Source organism: Schistocerca serialis, chromosome 8, assembly GCF_023864345.2.
Source record: "Schistocerca serialis cubense isolate TAMUIC-IGC-003099 chromosome 8, iqSchSeri2.2, whole genome shotgun sequence".
NCBI classification, from domain to species: Eukaryota; Metazoa; Arthropoda; class Insecta; order Orthoptera; family Acrididae; genus Schistocerca; species Schistocerca serialis.
Window position 1 is genome coordinate 579,510,455 of NC_064645.1, and position 15,922 is coordinate 579,526,376.

General features: G+C 42.5%; 1 pseudogene; it reads left to right on the forward strand.

Moving 5' to 3' along the window:
- The first annotated feature begins 13,373 nt into the window (after nucleotides 1-13,373).
- On the forward strand, nucleotides 13,374-13,491 carry LOC126417365 (5S ribosomal RNA; annotated as a pseudogene).
- The last annotated feature ends 2,431 nt before the right edge of the window (nucleotides 13,492-15,922 follow it).

The following is a 15,922-nucleotide window of genomic DNA, read 5'->3' on the forward strand; positions in this document are numbered from 1 at the left end:
GTACGATGTACAGAGAAAGAGACCAGAAAAATGGACCAATGGCTTCCTACTTCATCACGACAACACGCCACGTCGCTAGCTTTCAGCCAGAAAAAGCGTTCCTCTCGGTACAAATACACCTTACTCACCGCATTTAGCATCAGGTGACTTCTGGCTCTTCCTAAAAATTAAATCCGTGCTTAAAGGAAAACGTTTTAGTGCCATGCCTGACATTGAGAGGGCCACAAAAAGCACCTGAACGCTCTTCCAAGAGAGGCCTTCCAGAAATACTTCCAGTTATGGATTCAACGTTGGGATAAATGCATTGCTAGCTATCGTCAGCAGTCTGAATAAGATTCAATCAAATTCCATCTAAGCTTATTACTTTGTTTCTAATAAAATTATTCACTGTGTCTTTTGTCGTACCTCGTAGATTTTGATTTGTTTGATTTTCTTCCATGCTGGAATTCTGTCTGCCACATATCTAATCAACAGAAAAAGAAAAAACAAAACAAAAAAAAAAAACAATGCTACCCCAGAATTAATGACCAAACTAATTTTCCGTATTCCCCTTTGTTAAATTAAACTTTAATTACAAATAATACGTTAAAGTTGTAAATTCAAGTGTATTTTTCGTAAATCGTTAAATTATCTCCACACAAAGCTTTATTTCCTTTGTCGTTAATGTAAATATTTCTACGTGACATAAGTGATGATATATGTCATTTTCTACTTTTGTATAAACAATATCTGTGTAGCTCGTCCGTCATTTTATCTGTCTTTACAGTATTCCGTTGTCAGCTGACTATACCCTAAGGGACCCGACACACAAGTGAAGGATCGCAGCGACTCCGCCACACACGAGCGATTAGTGCAGCAATTTCGACCAGTATCTCGACCGCCAATGAGTCGATACGTTTTGCTGTGGCAAAGGATCAGCTATGGTTAGCAGCAGTCGCAGCTGATCTGTATCTCCACAAATACTCGAAAAAATAAATTTAAAAAACTTGCGTTTTAATTTATTATTTACATATGCATTTTAACTTCAAGTAAACACAGTTCACAGTTTGTTTTGGAGTCTCGACATGTCGTTAGAAATGTTGTCAACAGTAACACTGCTGATTAACACAACACTTGTCACGAATTGTAGAAGGGAGAATTTGGTTGACAAGGGTCTTTGGTGTAGCAATGTAATAGATTGGCTTGAATACTTAAATTCAAATGTCCACTTAGCAATACGGTAGCTACGCGGCAGTCTATTTAGAAGTTACAGATGAAATTGTTTCATAAATAGTTCAGAATAATTAGATGGAGCCCAGTGTATAATGACTATTACCAGGAACCTCCCATCAGTTCTAGTCATTCAGCATAAGCTACAAAATGCTAATCACTGCAGAACCTGAGGACGTATTTTGCAGTACTTCTTCATATAAATGGCAACTACGGCCCCCATTTCGCGTCTTGGAGTAGTTAGGTCTTCCTCAACGTGGTCAAAGTAAAAGGAAACAAAATTGGACAATCTTAGGGAAATGAATCGCAGCCGTATTGCCACACACGGCTGATAACCAGATGGGCAACCATATTGCTGCCCGAATCGCATGCGATCCATGAAACTGTCTGTAAATGAAAAGCGCCCAGCTATCAGCGACCGATCGATGCGATTTTCCCACACACGTGCGATCTACGAAGGAATCCATCGCTCGTGTTTGGAGTCCTTAAGAAGCCGAAAGCCGGTTCGTTACCAAATGTATATAACTTTGTATAACATTCGGAAGTGTTTCCTTGTTAATATTGTTATCTTGTACTGCCAAGCACCGAAGGAAAATTCGGCTAACGCAATAATTGTTATTTAAATATTTGCTGCGGAAGATATGACACAACGTGCAACAGAGGCCAAAGCTGTGCGTCGTAGATAAGATCGTAACAATCTCCAGAAGTAATTCATTTGTGCCAGGATGTTCACATTCTTCCTCCAGCCCACTTATGCTGTTGTATAGCACTGAAAAGAACAGGAGCTTGCGACCTTTCACATATCTATTGATGGCATCATTTTCCGTATGTACTGTTATTAAATAAATTAATTTGATTAACGATCGAGATGTCGGCCCATTATGCCTTTGTCAAGTGACAACTCATCACTATGTACACCAGGGGATAATCGTTCCTTTTGAGTGGCTACTTTCCTTGTGTCCGCCATGTTTAGGGATTCTATATGCATAATAAGACACGAGTCAACCTCACTTATCTCACTATGCATATGCAACATGTAAACCAGGTTGACGCAAGACCAATGTCTTGTTAAAAGAGATGCCGATGTACAGACGCACTTCAATGTGAAATGTCCCTTGAGAATGGCATAGTGGGCCGGCAACGTGATCGTGAATAAATCCATTTTATAAGTGTTCAGACGGAAAATGTTATTTCTAAAATAGTGCAAGTAAACAGAAAATAAGCTTATTTTATTTGGAGTAACTTTTCCGACTGAACGACCTTTCGAATATGAAATGTAGCAAATACCCACTGCGCTTGTTTCTGTCCAAACAGTGCAATGGAACGAATGCCCTAATACGAATTACCTTATATCCGCTGGGCTCACAGTAACAGTGTGATCGGGATATATGTTATCAGCTCCGTTACGAGTCATGTTTAATAATCGGAACACAGTAGAACGGTGCGGTGCTGGTCGAGGATAATCCCACATCGACAATTTAACCGGCAACTTTAATTAAATTCTTGAAATTAAAACATAAATATTGGGTTTAGTTCGTAACTGTTTTCATCTGTTCTCCCTCCTCTTCCAGCAATGTAATGTCGACTTTGACCATATACTGCAAATGGGTGGTTGCCGTGCAGTTAAGATTCATATTTTTCAAAGAGCTGACAGAAGGCGAAAGAGCGGGTCATCGCATTTGCTACATGCAGGTACATAAACTGCACTGTCTAGAGCTAGATGCATCTGAATAGAGACCAGGTGTAACAGCAGTTCATAAGAGAGTGAAGCCGTTAATGGTGATTAAGCAAAGAAGTGTATATGGCAGTGAACATAGGTAATTTTACAATCACTGTGTAAATTCCATACTATAAATTATCTTAAATAAATTCTGTTCAGATAGTCGACTGAGAGATCATAATATAGAAATATGTTACTGGTTTTGCAACATCAAGATTTTGCAGTGTCTGAATAGTACTATACTATGTCCTTTGGACATTCATGAATGCTCGAAGGAACAGACACAGCCGGCGATCTACAGCCTTATAAAATCGATGAAATGTATTCAAAAATTGCGAATCCTTTTATACATCAGCAGTAAAAATGAATAGTGGCTCATGAAAATTTAAGTCTGCCAGAGACTTGAGCCTTGATTTCGTTCTCATCATAAGCGATTTCCTTTGCATGCATGCATATCGGAAGGAAATTTGTACAGTACTATTCAGACTCTGGAAAATACAAATATTGCAAAACCTGTACTACACGCACAGCAAGGCAAATACGACGAGAATAGCAATGTCCTTCCGTGTGTAGGAATCAAATGAATAGGTATGCGGGCATAGGACATGGACACAGTGACTTCCAGAAGTTTGGGTAAGTCAGGGAGGCATCCATGTACAGCTAAAATGCTCAGTCTACCTTCGACAATGTAGGGCCGCGGATGTCTCGTTTATGTCCTGGCCATTCAGCTTGCGCGCGAACTCGTTTACATGATTCAGCTGTCTTATCGCACTATATTTCTTGGGAAATGGCTTATGCCCGCCGGAAATGGATACTAAAGATCAGCTTTTCGACTAAATAATCGTGTTCAAAGCCGTCCGAAATCGAACAGTTTATAAGAAATGATGTAAAGATTGATTATAATGAGCTTACTGGAATCCATCTGTCTACAGTGAGCAGTGTGGTGTATGTGAAACTGATTAATGACGAGGTATGTGATAGAATTCTACATACATCTAGATGTGTTCTTAAATTCTGTCACCTGGATGAACACAGCGGTGATGTAACTGTGGAACATGCAGGACTTGAACAGGGGGTAATTAGCGTATTTCAACTGCCTTTGTAGGTCCCTTCAGGTAGGTGGTATCTGCATTCTACCTACATGGGAAGGTGATTAGCCATACAGCTGAAAAGCGGGATCAGTTTATCACTTACCATGTTGCCATTCTTTTTTGCAGATGTCTTGCCATTACAATTTATGACAGCCAGCTAAAGACGGGCCTGGGATGCGAACACCTTCGTTTCAGCTGTATTGCAACTCAGGGTCACACAGTAACCACCTGGCGACTACTGGATCACGACCACACTGATATTACTCCCATCGCCATTTGTCGAGGTTCTCTAGAACAACATCTGGCTATGGTTCGCCATGATCCCTACTACTTAACCATCGCCATCTCCTGTGGACCTCAGAGTGTTGCTGTCGAAACCACACATACGGCCCTTCTACATCACCTAACCTAAGGACACCACACACATCCATGCCCGAGGCAGGATTCGAACCTGCGACCGTAGCGGTCTCGCGGTTCCTGACTGCAGCGTTAGAACCGCACGGCCACTTCGGCCGGCGTTCTTACTTCCATTTCACTTTTGTTTGTTATTGATGCTAATCGCACATTGACGTTTACGTTTTAGACAGTCACTCTTCTCACAGTAAGAAGCATTTGCTTAAAGTAATAATAATAATAATTATCATAATAATAATAATAATAATAATAATAATAAAATGCGTCATATTGTTCTGAGATCGTCAATTTTCATTACTTTATCGACTGGAGGGCGTCCTACATTGATCTCAATCGTTTGTTAAGGACGAAAAGGGTTTGTGGTTGAGGTGACCACTCGCGATAAGCGAGAAATCCCGGTCATTGTCACGGTCCTGCACAAATTTTCATGAAATACTATTCATTTGTACACCTGATGTATAATCGTGTTCTCTAGTTGCGAATACATTTCTTCGTCTTTGAAATGCGTTAGTTGGGATGAGGGAGGTGGGAAATAAGATGTGTAACAAAAAATTTGGTAAAAAATAGTAACAAATCTGAGTCATTATATTGTTGTCCTGGTTATCTTCACGACCTCAGAGCTACATTTTAACGTCACGACTTCACTTTTTTTCGCTTTATTCCCCCGTCACCAGTGACACCAAGATGTTTAGCGGCTTAACTTGTCTCATATACTGGTTTTACCAGATTTGTGACTACAGGCTCCTCGTTGTTGTAAAGGGGACTAGTCGGTAAAGTTTTGGCGAAGAATCCTTGTACACAAACGTAACGCTTGAATAAGCTCGGATTGCTTTCAAACCTCCCACTTTATAGTACACACACAGCAAAGACAACGAGCAATGAGCAGCATTCTCTTCAATTTGTCTTCTGTTATTCCGATCAGTGAACCACAGAGAATTGAGCCATGTTGTTGTTGTTGTGGTCTTCAGTCCTGAGACTGGTTTGATGCAGTTCTCCATGCAGTAAAGCAGCATGTACTCGGGAAAATTTACGGCTGTAGTTTCCCCTTGCTTTCAGCCGTTCGCAGTACCAGCACAGCAAGGCCGTTTTGATTAATGTTACAAGGCCAGATCAGTCAATCATCCAGACTGTTGCCCCTGCAACTACTGAAATTGAGCCATTAAGTTAGAGTAAATGATTCACTAATACTTGTCTTAGACTTTGATGCCTGGGAAAAAGAAAATTACAAATACTTTAAAGTTATTGTACGGTACAGTAACCAACTGCTGATGATATGAACGATTTCTGAAACACAAAACGAGCGCGTCTTCAGCCGAAAGAAAGTCAAATTACTGTAAACAATTATTGAGAGCAACCTCTCTAGAGTATACTTTTGACTGTCACCCAGTTCAAAATACATCTCTCTGTTCCAAATGCTTCTAGGCGTTGAATAGTTTCAGTTACTACATTGCAACATATTTCATGAGGAACAAATCCCTATTTGACCACATCCACCTATAGGGAATCCTCGAGTGTGAGCCACTGGAGTATAATACCGAATTTCAGTCAGTAGCCAGTGAAAAAGATTTCACTAGTATCCTATGATGCTTGTCAAGATCGAGTAGCTCACCTTTACATACATATGACCTACAAGAGTACGGTTGATGTTCGTAAATATGATTTTACCGTGGCGTTATTGCAGCCAATAACGTAAGTTCAGATGGTGAGAACAATATAATCACAAGTAATCGCTGAAATTTATTTATATTTTTGCCACTGCTAGTTTCGAGGGAAACGCTCCTTCTTCAAGCAACAACCAAAAGTATTAGTTCGACCGCGTAGCTGCCAAGAATACATCGCAGTGGAACTAAGCGTCCAAATGGCGTAGCGTCTGATAAATGTACGTTTTAGTGACTGGTTATATGGTGTTTTTATTGTTTTAATAGTTTAATTTGCTTTCAGGGACATAACTTCACACGAATGTTTCTGGATGTAGTGTACATTGTTCCTGAACCGAGATGTTGTGAGTAACGATACATAGCAGCAAAAGCCAACAGGATTTCTAAGTTTTTTTCTTACATTAGGCTACTGGGTAGGGCTACATCAGCTGATGCTTTTCCTTCTGCTTGTCCTGGTACGTCACGCTGGATTAGTGTAAAATCTAGCGTCGTAACACACTCACAGATCGGAAAACTTCACTAATTTTTCTATGGTGCAATCGGCGTGGAGTGAACAGGTGATTTCGCGGCTCAGTGCCGCGACAATGACAATGGAGATGACGACGGTGACAACCGATAATGGCGACGACAGATACGACGACGAGTACGACGAGGATGATGATGATGATGATGATGATGATGATGACGAGGATGATGACGGGAGCATGTGGACTTCCTAAAAGCGACCGAGTACACTGAAAGACACTGTAAGAGCGAACGAACATATCTAGTCTTTTACGAAATTCATTTTGTCACTGCTGTAAGTTGATTATCATAAGTCATAATTGTGGGCTATTTTTCGGGTAGAATGGAATGTACGTATATTCTGCCGGTGACAAGAACTGTTCATAACGTAATTGGAGGTTCGATTGCTATGTTCTATCAAAATATGTAGAGCGTAGCATCTAATAAAGAATGTTTCCACACATTTAATGGAGTAACATTAAAAATAATGTCAGTCTTGCACGAAGGTCAAATTCAAGTCAAAAAAGAATATGAGCATAAATTAGTTCACCACCTTTTCCAAACTTTCTAGCCAGTTTCTCAAAGACTACTTTCGGCATGCAATCTAAAATTATTTTTTGTTACATCACAGCAAAAAAAAAAAAAATGGTTCAAATGGCTCTGAGCACTATGGGACTTAACTTCTAAGGTCATAAGTCCCCTAGAACTTAGAACTACTTAAACCTAACTAACCTAAGGACATCACACACATCCATGCCCGAGGCAGGATTCGAACCTGCGACCGTAGCGGCCACGCGGTTCCAGACTGTAGCGCCTTTAACCGCTTGGCCACACCGGTCGGCTACATCACAGCAAAACGAAGAAAATACAGCGGAAGAGTTTTTATTCTCGTATTACATGATCAGTGTCCGAAATTCTATAAAAGCCCATACTATAAATCTACCATTGTAGCTCAGGGCAAGACAGGAACAACAGGGACGCTGAAGAGCATTCAAACTCGCCACGAATACTGGAAAGCATTCGAACTCGCCACGTTGTGCCCTGTTCCCAGATGCTGACTTCGGCAAAAAACTGCTGCAAACGTGAGAGAAGACCGTTAACGGCGATCTCCTGTGGAGCCGCTCCCGTAGCGAGGTTCTTCTTGTTATTTTTCCGATAGCGTCGTCTCGCGCTTCCAAGTGCGGCTTCCTGTGGGTGCCGAGCGATCGGCGCATAACAACCCAGCTCGGAGCGTGGTGAATTCTACCTGCTACTCGACTGCGACAGCAACAGATACCTTGAAAGCTGCTGTACAGTGAGTCTTGATCCTCCAACTACTATCGCGTAATACTTTCCGGTTTCTCTGTGTCGTCTGTGTGCCTTGATGACGCAGAAATAAGTAAGAACTGAAATTTCGGCAGCTAACACGATGTTTCGTTTATATAGGGACAGAGAAATAGTTAAATGAAAGAGGGATGGCTGACTATATTCTGTGCCTAGTAAAAGAGGCTTTCGATGGTTTAAGATGTGTTCTGCAGATGTAAAAAGTGATTGGGAAAGCAGAGGAGATGTCAGTTGGAAGTAAGACGTAGCGGGAGATTTCATTTCGAAATTTCATGTTCGAAGAAGGACTATTACTTAGTCTCCATCGGAGAGGGTCACACTTAGACAATGTCACGAAGACTAACGCAACATATTTTCAGATATCATTGGATTACAATCGCTATTTGAGAATTTTCAACATTGATTTCATATAGAATAATATCCTTCAGAAAGTTCTTAATTAGGTGTAAGTATTGGTATCATATAACAGGGGATAAGGATAATTTATTCTATACATGCTTAAACCTTCTGAAAAAAATTAAATTAACTGGAAAGAAACGATCTCACACCTAAGAAAACACTCCATCATCTTTCTAGTAACTTCAAGACTCTGCTAGACCAGTGGTCTCCAACTTTGGTTAAATCCCTTCCTTCGAACGAGACGAACCAATAGCCTCTCCAAACTTCTATACCACACTAAAATTAGATAGAGGAAAACCTAGTCCCAACTTCATACTGGCAAAAATAATACACTGCCTGACAAACAATAAAAAAATGGAACATCCAGAATGCTAGCAGAAAACGAACTGAAACTTCAAGAGCCGAATGGATATGTGATGTTATTTCAAAGATTACAGTATCGAGCAAAATTTACAAAGAATTTGGCAGTATTAGCTCCCTTATCAAAATGAAATTGGACCCGCTCTGGCCTGGATGCATACACTGATTCGGTTGAGAAGTATGTCACAAAGCTGTTGTATTCCCTCCAGAGGCAAGCTTGTTCACAACTATAGTAAGTGAATTCTTATATCCGGACACTAGCACTGGAATAATGTTTACGTCCAGCATGGACCAACAAATATTCTATTACCAACAAATCTAAGGACCTGCTGGCCTCGTACTATCTCAATATCACGCAGATAGTTCGCAGAGACACGTGTCAAGTGTGGACGAGCATTGTCCTGTTGGAAACCGGCACCACCAAACTGTCTCATGAGAGGCAGCACAAAATGGTTCAAATGGCTCTGAGCACTATGGGACTTAACAGCTGAGGTCATCAGTCCCCTAGAACTTAGAACTACTGAAACCTAACTAACCTAAGGACATCACACACATCCATGCCCGAGGCAGGATTCGAACCTGCAACCGTAGCAGTCGTGCGGTTCCGAACTGAAGCGCCTAGAACCGCTCGGCCACCGTGGCCGGCGAGGCAGCACATGAAGGTGCATCATATTCGTGACGTAACCTCGGGCCGTCACATCCCCTTCAGTCACTATTAGCCGTGACCTGAAGTCATATCCGATGGCTACTGACGCATGACGCCAGCAGCAACAGCGCTATGTCTCTGCAGAACACTCAAAGAATGGAACGTCTGCCCACGTGGCCGTCATACTCATCGACGAATGTCATCCAGGGCGCGCAGAACCGCTATCGTTGAACCCATTGCGACGCTATTACGTCCTCATTTACTTGCTGGATGCCTTCTATTCTCTAACTTCCTCTACTGTTTTTACCCTGTACAGCTCCCTCTAGTACCGTTCCTTGATGTCTTAACAGATGTCCCACCAACCTAACCCTTCCTCTTCCTCGCCGATCCTCTGCAGAATTTCCTCATTCCTTAGCTTATCAGTCTACCCAGCTTTTAGCATTCTTCAGCAACACCACATTTTGAAATGGTTCTATTCTCCTCTTCTCCGGATTCCCCACAATCCATGTTTCACTACCATATAGTGCTGTGCAGCCAGGATACATTCTGAGAAATTTCTTCCTCAAACTAAGGCCTATGTTTGGTACTAGCCGACTTCTCCTATCAAGGGATGCGCTTTTTGCCAAAGCTAGTCTACATTTTGTTCCCTTTTCTCCGTACGTCATGTGTTATTTTGCTGCCTAGGTATCAGAATTCCTTAACTTCGTCTACTTCTTGATCACCAACGGTGATCGTAGGTTTCTTGCTGTTCTTATTTCCACCACTCCTCATTACTTTCGTCTTCCTTCGATTTACAATCAATCCGTATTCTATACTCATTAGACTGTTCATTCCATTCAGCAGGTCTTGTAATTCTTCTCCACTTTCACTGAAGATAAAAATGTCGTCAGCGGCTGATCTCCTTTCACTCTGAATTTTAATTCCACTCTTGAACCTTTTTTTTTCCTTTTCGTCCTTGCTTCTTCGATGTGTAGACTGAAGAGGAGGGTCGAAAGCCTGTATCCCTGCCTTGCACTTTTTTTTACTCCCAGCGCTTCATTCTTGATCTCCCATTTCCACCTGCGTGACTGTAATTCCTTAGTCCAGTTGCTGCGACACTGTCATTAGCGGTGGAGACTGACACGGAATGTTGCATGGAGTCCATTACTGTCTTCGATTGGCAGCTGCATATGTGAAAGGGGTTATCATGTGACTGGTGCACTATACAGTATCCTCTCTTGTGATCGTCGATCGGAACTTTGACAACGACCGTGCCTCCCCCCGACGTCTTCGTAGTCCAATGTCGGGAGACTGTCACACCCGAAGGGCCCAAAAATCTTAATTTTCAATCTACGTCAGGAACTGATAACGGTAGGCTACCCGAGTTTATGGAATTTCCGTGTCCTTGTCAGTGATGGCTCAACATCTCACGCTGCTTAGACCCCTTATATATCCTATCACTCCTGTGACGTTAAACGTGAACAACACTATTGCTGACAGTTCTACATGTCACAGAGAATTGCATGTTTAATCACTTACACGCCCTCCGTGCTTTGTACGTGTATGAAGTTACACTGACATCCGAACATGTCTTCTAGTTGCTTCACTTCTGTTGTCAGGCAGCATGTTATCAATCTTATTTACGATCAACATATAACCGTATATTCACAGAGAAAATCCATTATTCTTTAAAATCATTTCAGAAATTCTGAAATATCGCTTGAACTGTATGTGAAAGTTTTAACTATCAAACAAATCCTTTTTTCTTACTTCTGTGAGCTTAGAACAAGCGTTGGATCGAGTTCTAAGCATAACAAGCTCCAGACTCAATACTAAATTTATTCACGATACTATTCGTCCTTTGGTAGCCACTTCGGTGGAAGAATCAGTTCAAGTTTCACGACCATTTTATTGACTATCACTGTGCGAAAGCAGTACTCAGCAATATCAGCCAATGGCAGTGGATGAATCTTTCTTACTGTTTTGTCTTACGTGAAAATGTGGTACAATTTATACGTTAACGCTGACGGGCGAAAATCATGGGATACTTCTTAATATCGTGTCGCACATCCTTTTATCCGGCGTACTGCAACAACCCGACATGGTATGGACCCAATAAATCTTTAGTGGTTCTCTGTAGAAACACTGAGTCATGCTGGCTCTATAGCCATTCGTAATTGCGAAAGGTTTTTGTCCAGAAAATAATCTCTCGATTAAGCCCCTTAAATTGTCGATGAGATTCGTGTCTGGCGACCTGCGTGGCCAAATCATTCGCTCGAACTGTCTAGAATGTTATTCAAACCAATCACGAACGATTGTAGCTCGATTGCATGGCACAATGTGAGCCATAAAAATTCCGTCGCTGTTTGGGAACGTGACGTCCGTGAACGATTGCAAATGGTCTGTACGTAGCCAAAGATCCAGAAGATCCATTTCATTGATTGTAAACATGTCCCACACGATTACGAAACAACCACCAGAATGCACAGTGCCTTGTTGACAATTTAGGTCCATGGCTTCGTGAGGCGTGCGTCGCACTCGGACCCTACCATCAGCTCTTACCAGCTGAAATCGGGACTCATCCGACCAGGCCACGGTTTTATAGTCATCTAGGGTACAATCGATGTGGTACGAGTCCAGGAGAGGTACTGCAGGTGATGTCTTGCTGTTAGCAAAGGCAGTCACGTCAGTCGTCTGCTGTCGTAGCCCATTAACTCCAAAGTTAGCTACAGTGTCCTAACGGGTGCGTTAGTTGTACATCTCACATTCATTTCTGTTCTTATTTAACGCAGTGGTGTTTTTCTGCTAGCACTGACAACTCTACGCAGATGCCTCTACTGTCGATCTTTAAGTGAAGGCCATCGGCCACTGCATTGTCCGTGGCGAGAGTTAATGCCTGCAAATTGGGTTTCTCGGCACACTCTTGACACTGTGGCTCTCGGAATATTAAATTCCCAAACAATTTCCTAGATAGAATGCGCCATACTTCTATCTCCAACTACCATTCCGCGTTCGAAGTCTGATCATTCCCGTCGTTCGACAATGATCACGTCGGAGACCTTTACAAGTCAATCGATCGATTACAAATGAAGCTCCGCTAATACTCTGCAGTTTTATACCTTGTGATTGCGATACTAGTGCCATCTGTATACATATGTGCTTATCGCTGTCGCACGACTTTTGCACATTTGTGTATTTCAAGTAATAATATAGGAGTATGAGTTACTGAAGCAGGGCGGGCTCTCCAGTTGGCGTTAAAATACGGAAGAATATCTCAGGAGCTCGTGTTTCAGATATTCTGGAAGTACACTAAGTCAAGTAATTCAGGCAAATGGGCACTAAGCTGAAGGGCTTAGGGACTTGAAATCTTGATGAAAGACATAGTTTTCATGAGTTGCGAGTAGAAAGACAAGCTCTTCAAGCGGGTAAGCCACAGATTCCAATTAATTTTAGAGCACTGCAGAATGTATAATATCTTCGTCATCGATGGCGGACGCAGTAAACTGTTAGCTTGAGAAACGAAAATATTAACGTAATTGTGGTGTCACCGCCAGACACCACACTTGCTAGGTGGCAGCCTTTAAATCGGCCGCGGTCCGTTAGTATACGTCGGACCCGCGTGTCGCCACTGTCAGTGATTGCAGACCGAGCGCCGCCACACAGCAGGTCTAGAGAGACGTCCTAGCAATCGCCCCAGTTGTACAGCCGACTTTGCTAGCGATGGTTCACTGACAAATTACGCTCTCATTTGCCAAGACGATAGTTAGCATAGCCTTCAGCTACGTCATTTGCTACGACCTAGCAAGGCGCCATTATCATTTGCTAGTTATCTTGTGATGCATGTACCGTCAGACCGATGTTCACCAATTATGAATTAAAGTTAAGTATTCCGGCAGCTACGTACTTTTCTTGCTAGTATAATTACTTTACCTGCTCCAGACCTCACGCCAGCCTGCGTGAGCGTAAACGCGTGCCTATCGGCTTCCCGTCATAGTGGATTGGCTGTCTTGCCAGTCCACAACAGTAATAACCAAAAAGATCGTAGTTAGCCGACAGCTGCCATCAGTGACGCCAACGGCCTTGCCGCAGCAGTAACACCGGTTCCCGTCAAATCACCGAAGTTAAGTGCTGTCGGGCTGGGCTACTACTTCGATGGGTGACCATCCGGTGTGCCCAGCGCTATTGGCAAGTAGGGTGCTCTCAGCCCTTGTGAGACAAACTGAGGAGCTACTTGGTTGAGAAGTAGCGGCTCATGTCTCGTAAACTGACATACGGCCGGGAGAGCGGCGTACTGACCACATACCCCTCCACATGCGTATCCAGCGACGCCTGCGGACTGAGGATAACACGGCGACCGGTCGGTACCGTTGGACCTTCATGGCCTGTTCGGGCAGAGTAGTAGTTGTAGCCAACAGTGACGCAATGATAAATCTCACAGAGAACGTGTAATGAAAACTTAGTGAAGTATATTATATTGATAGAGAGACTACTGAATCAAGAGAGCAGATGAAAGTGACAGGTGTGGGTTGTTCCGGTGAACCGTTCAACGTAGCTGTCGCCAATAGTCTGTGGTCGTAGTGCGAGATGTTCGCACTCACCGGGCGAGCGAGAAGCTGTGCATGCGTGAGCGACGTTCCACATTATAAACAACTAAAGTGCCAATAACTGCAAAGCGGTAAATGCCTGCAGCAAAACGCTCCCGCGGCTGTAAAGAAGCTGCTGATGCAAGGCCGTCTCGAAGCTCAAACTCAATGGGCAGAATGTGACGACGGCTAGACTTTTTATGGTTCAAATGGTTCAAATGGCTCTGAGCACTATAGGAGTTAACATCTGTGGTCATCAGTCCCCTAGAACTTAGAACTACTTAAACCTAACTAACCTAAGGACATCACACACATCCATGCCCGAGGCAGGATTCGAACCTGCGACCGTAGCAGTCATACTTTTTATGGCTTATTTGAAAAACTCATTTAGCCGGCTTGAGCCACAGGAAAAATGATTTATTTATACAACCAGTTCCAGCCGTCTGAGCATCATCAGGTCCATAAAAGTGTTTATAGCATCATGTTAGACGAAATTTAAAAATCCTTATCGTCATATAATAAAACTACGAATCATACGCTCTTGACGTTGTTGTTGTTGTGGTCGTCAGTCCTGAGAGTGGTTTGATGCAGCTCTCCATGCTACTCTACCATGCGCAAGCTTCTTCATCTCCCAGTACCTACTGCAACCTACATCCTTCTGAATCTGCTTAGTGTATTCATCTCTTGGTCTCCCTCTACGATTTTTACCCTCCACGCTGCCCTCCAATACTAAATTTGTGATCCCTCGATGTCTCAGAACATGTCCTACCAACCGATCCCTTCTTCTAGTCAAGTTGTGCCACAAGCTCCTCTTCTCCCCAATTCTATTCAATACCTCCTCGTTAGTAATGTGATCTACCCATCTAATCTTCAACATTCTTCTGTAGCACCACATTTCGAAAGCTTCTATTCTCTTCTAGTCTAAACTATTTATCGTCCACGTTTCACTTCCATACATTGTATAAATTACGTCGTCAATCTATAAAACTGTTCTATGGAGTGCACTTTCTCATGTTGAAACTGTATTCGACGTTAACGCTGCTCGCACTTTTTGTAGACTGACGACCTAACTTTTGCTACAATATGATAACAGCCTATTATTCACAGTTCCATCAACTGACGATAAAGATTTTATATTTCGCCTAAAGTGATTTTGTGAATACGTTTATTAACTTGATGATAGTCTGACGACTGAAACTGCTTGCATAAATAAAATATTTTACCAGCAGCTCATGCCGGTCATATGACATTTTTTCAAATGTACAGAGGGGTCCATTGATCGCGACCGGGCCAAATATCTCGTGAAACAAGCGTCAAACGAAAAAACTACAAAGAACGAAACTTGTCTAGCTTGAAGAGGGAAACCAGATGGCCCTATGGATGGCGCGCTATACGTCGCTGCCATAGGTCAAACGGCTATCAACTGCGTTTTTTTTAAAATAGGAACCCCCCATTTTTATTAGATGTTCGTATAGTACGTAAAGAAATATGAATGTTTTAGTTGGACCACTTTTTTCGCTTTGTGATAGATGGCGCTGTAATAGTCACAAACATATGGCTTACAATTTCATACGAACATTTGGTAACAGGTAGGTATTTTAAATTAAAATACAGAACGTAGGTACGTTTGAACATTTTATTTCGGTTGTTCCAAAGTGACACATTTACCTTTGTGAGAACGCATGCTGTTACAGCGTCATTTCCTGTAAATAACACATTAATGCAATAAATGCCCAAAATTATGTCCGTCAACCTCAATGCATTTGGCAATACTTGTAACGATATTCCTCTCAACAGTGAGTAGTTCGCCTTCCGTAATGTTCGCACATGCATTGGCAATGTGCTGACGCATGTTGAGAGGCGTTGTCGGTGGATCACGATAGCAAATATCCTTCAACTTTCCCCACACAAATAAATCCGGGGACGTCAGATCCGGTGAACGTGCGGGCCGTGGTGTGGTGCTTCGACGAATTATGCTATTCAATACCGCTTCAACCGCACGCGAGATATGTGCCGGACATCCATCATGTTGGAAT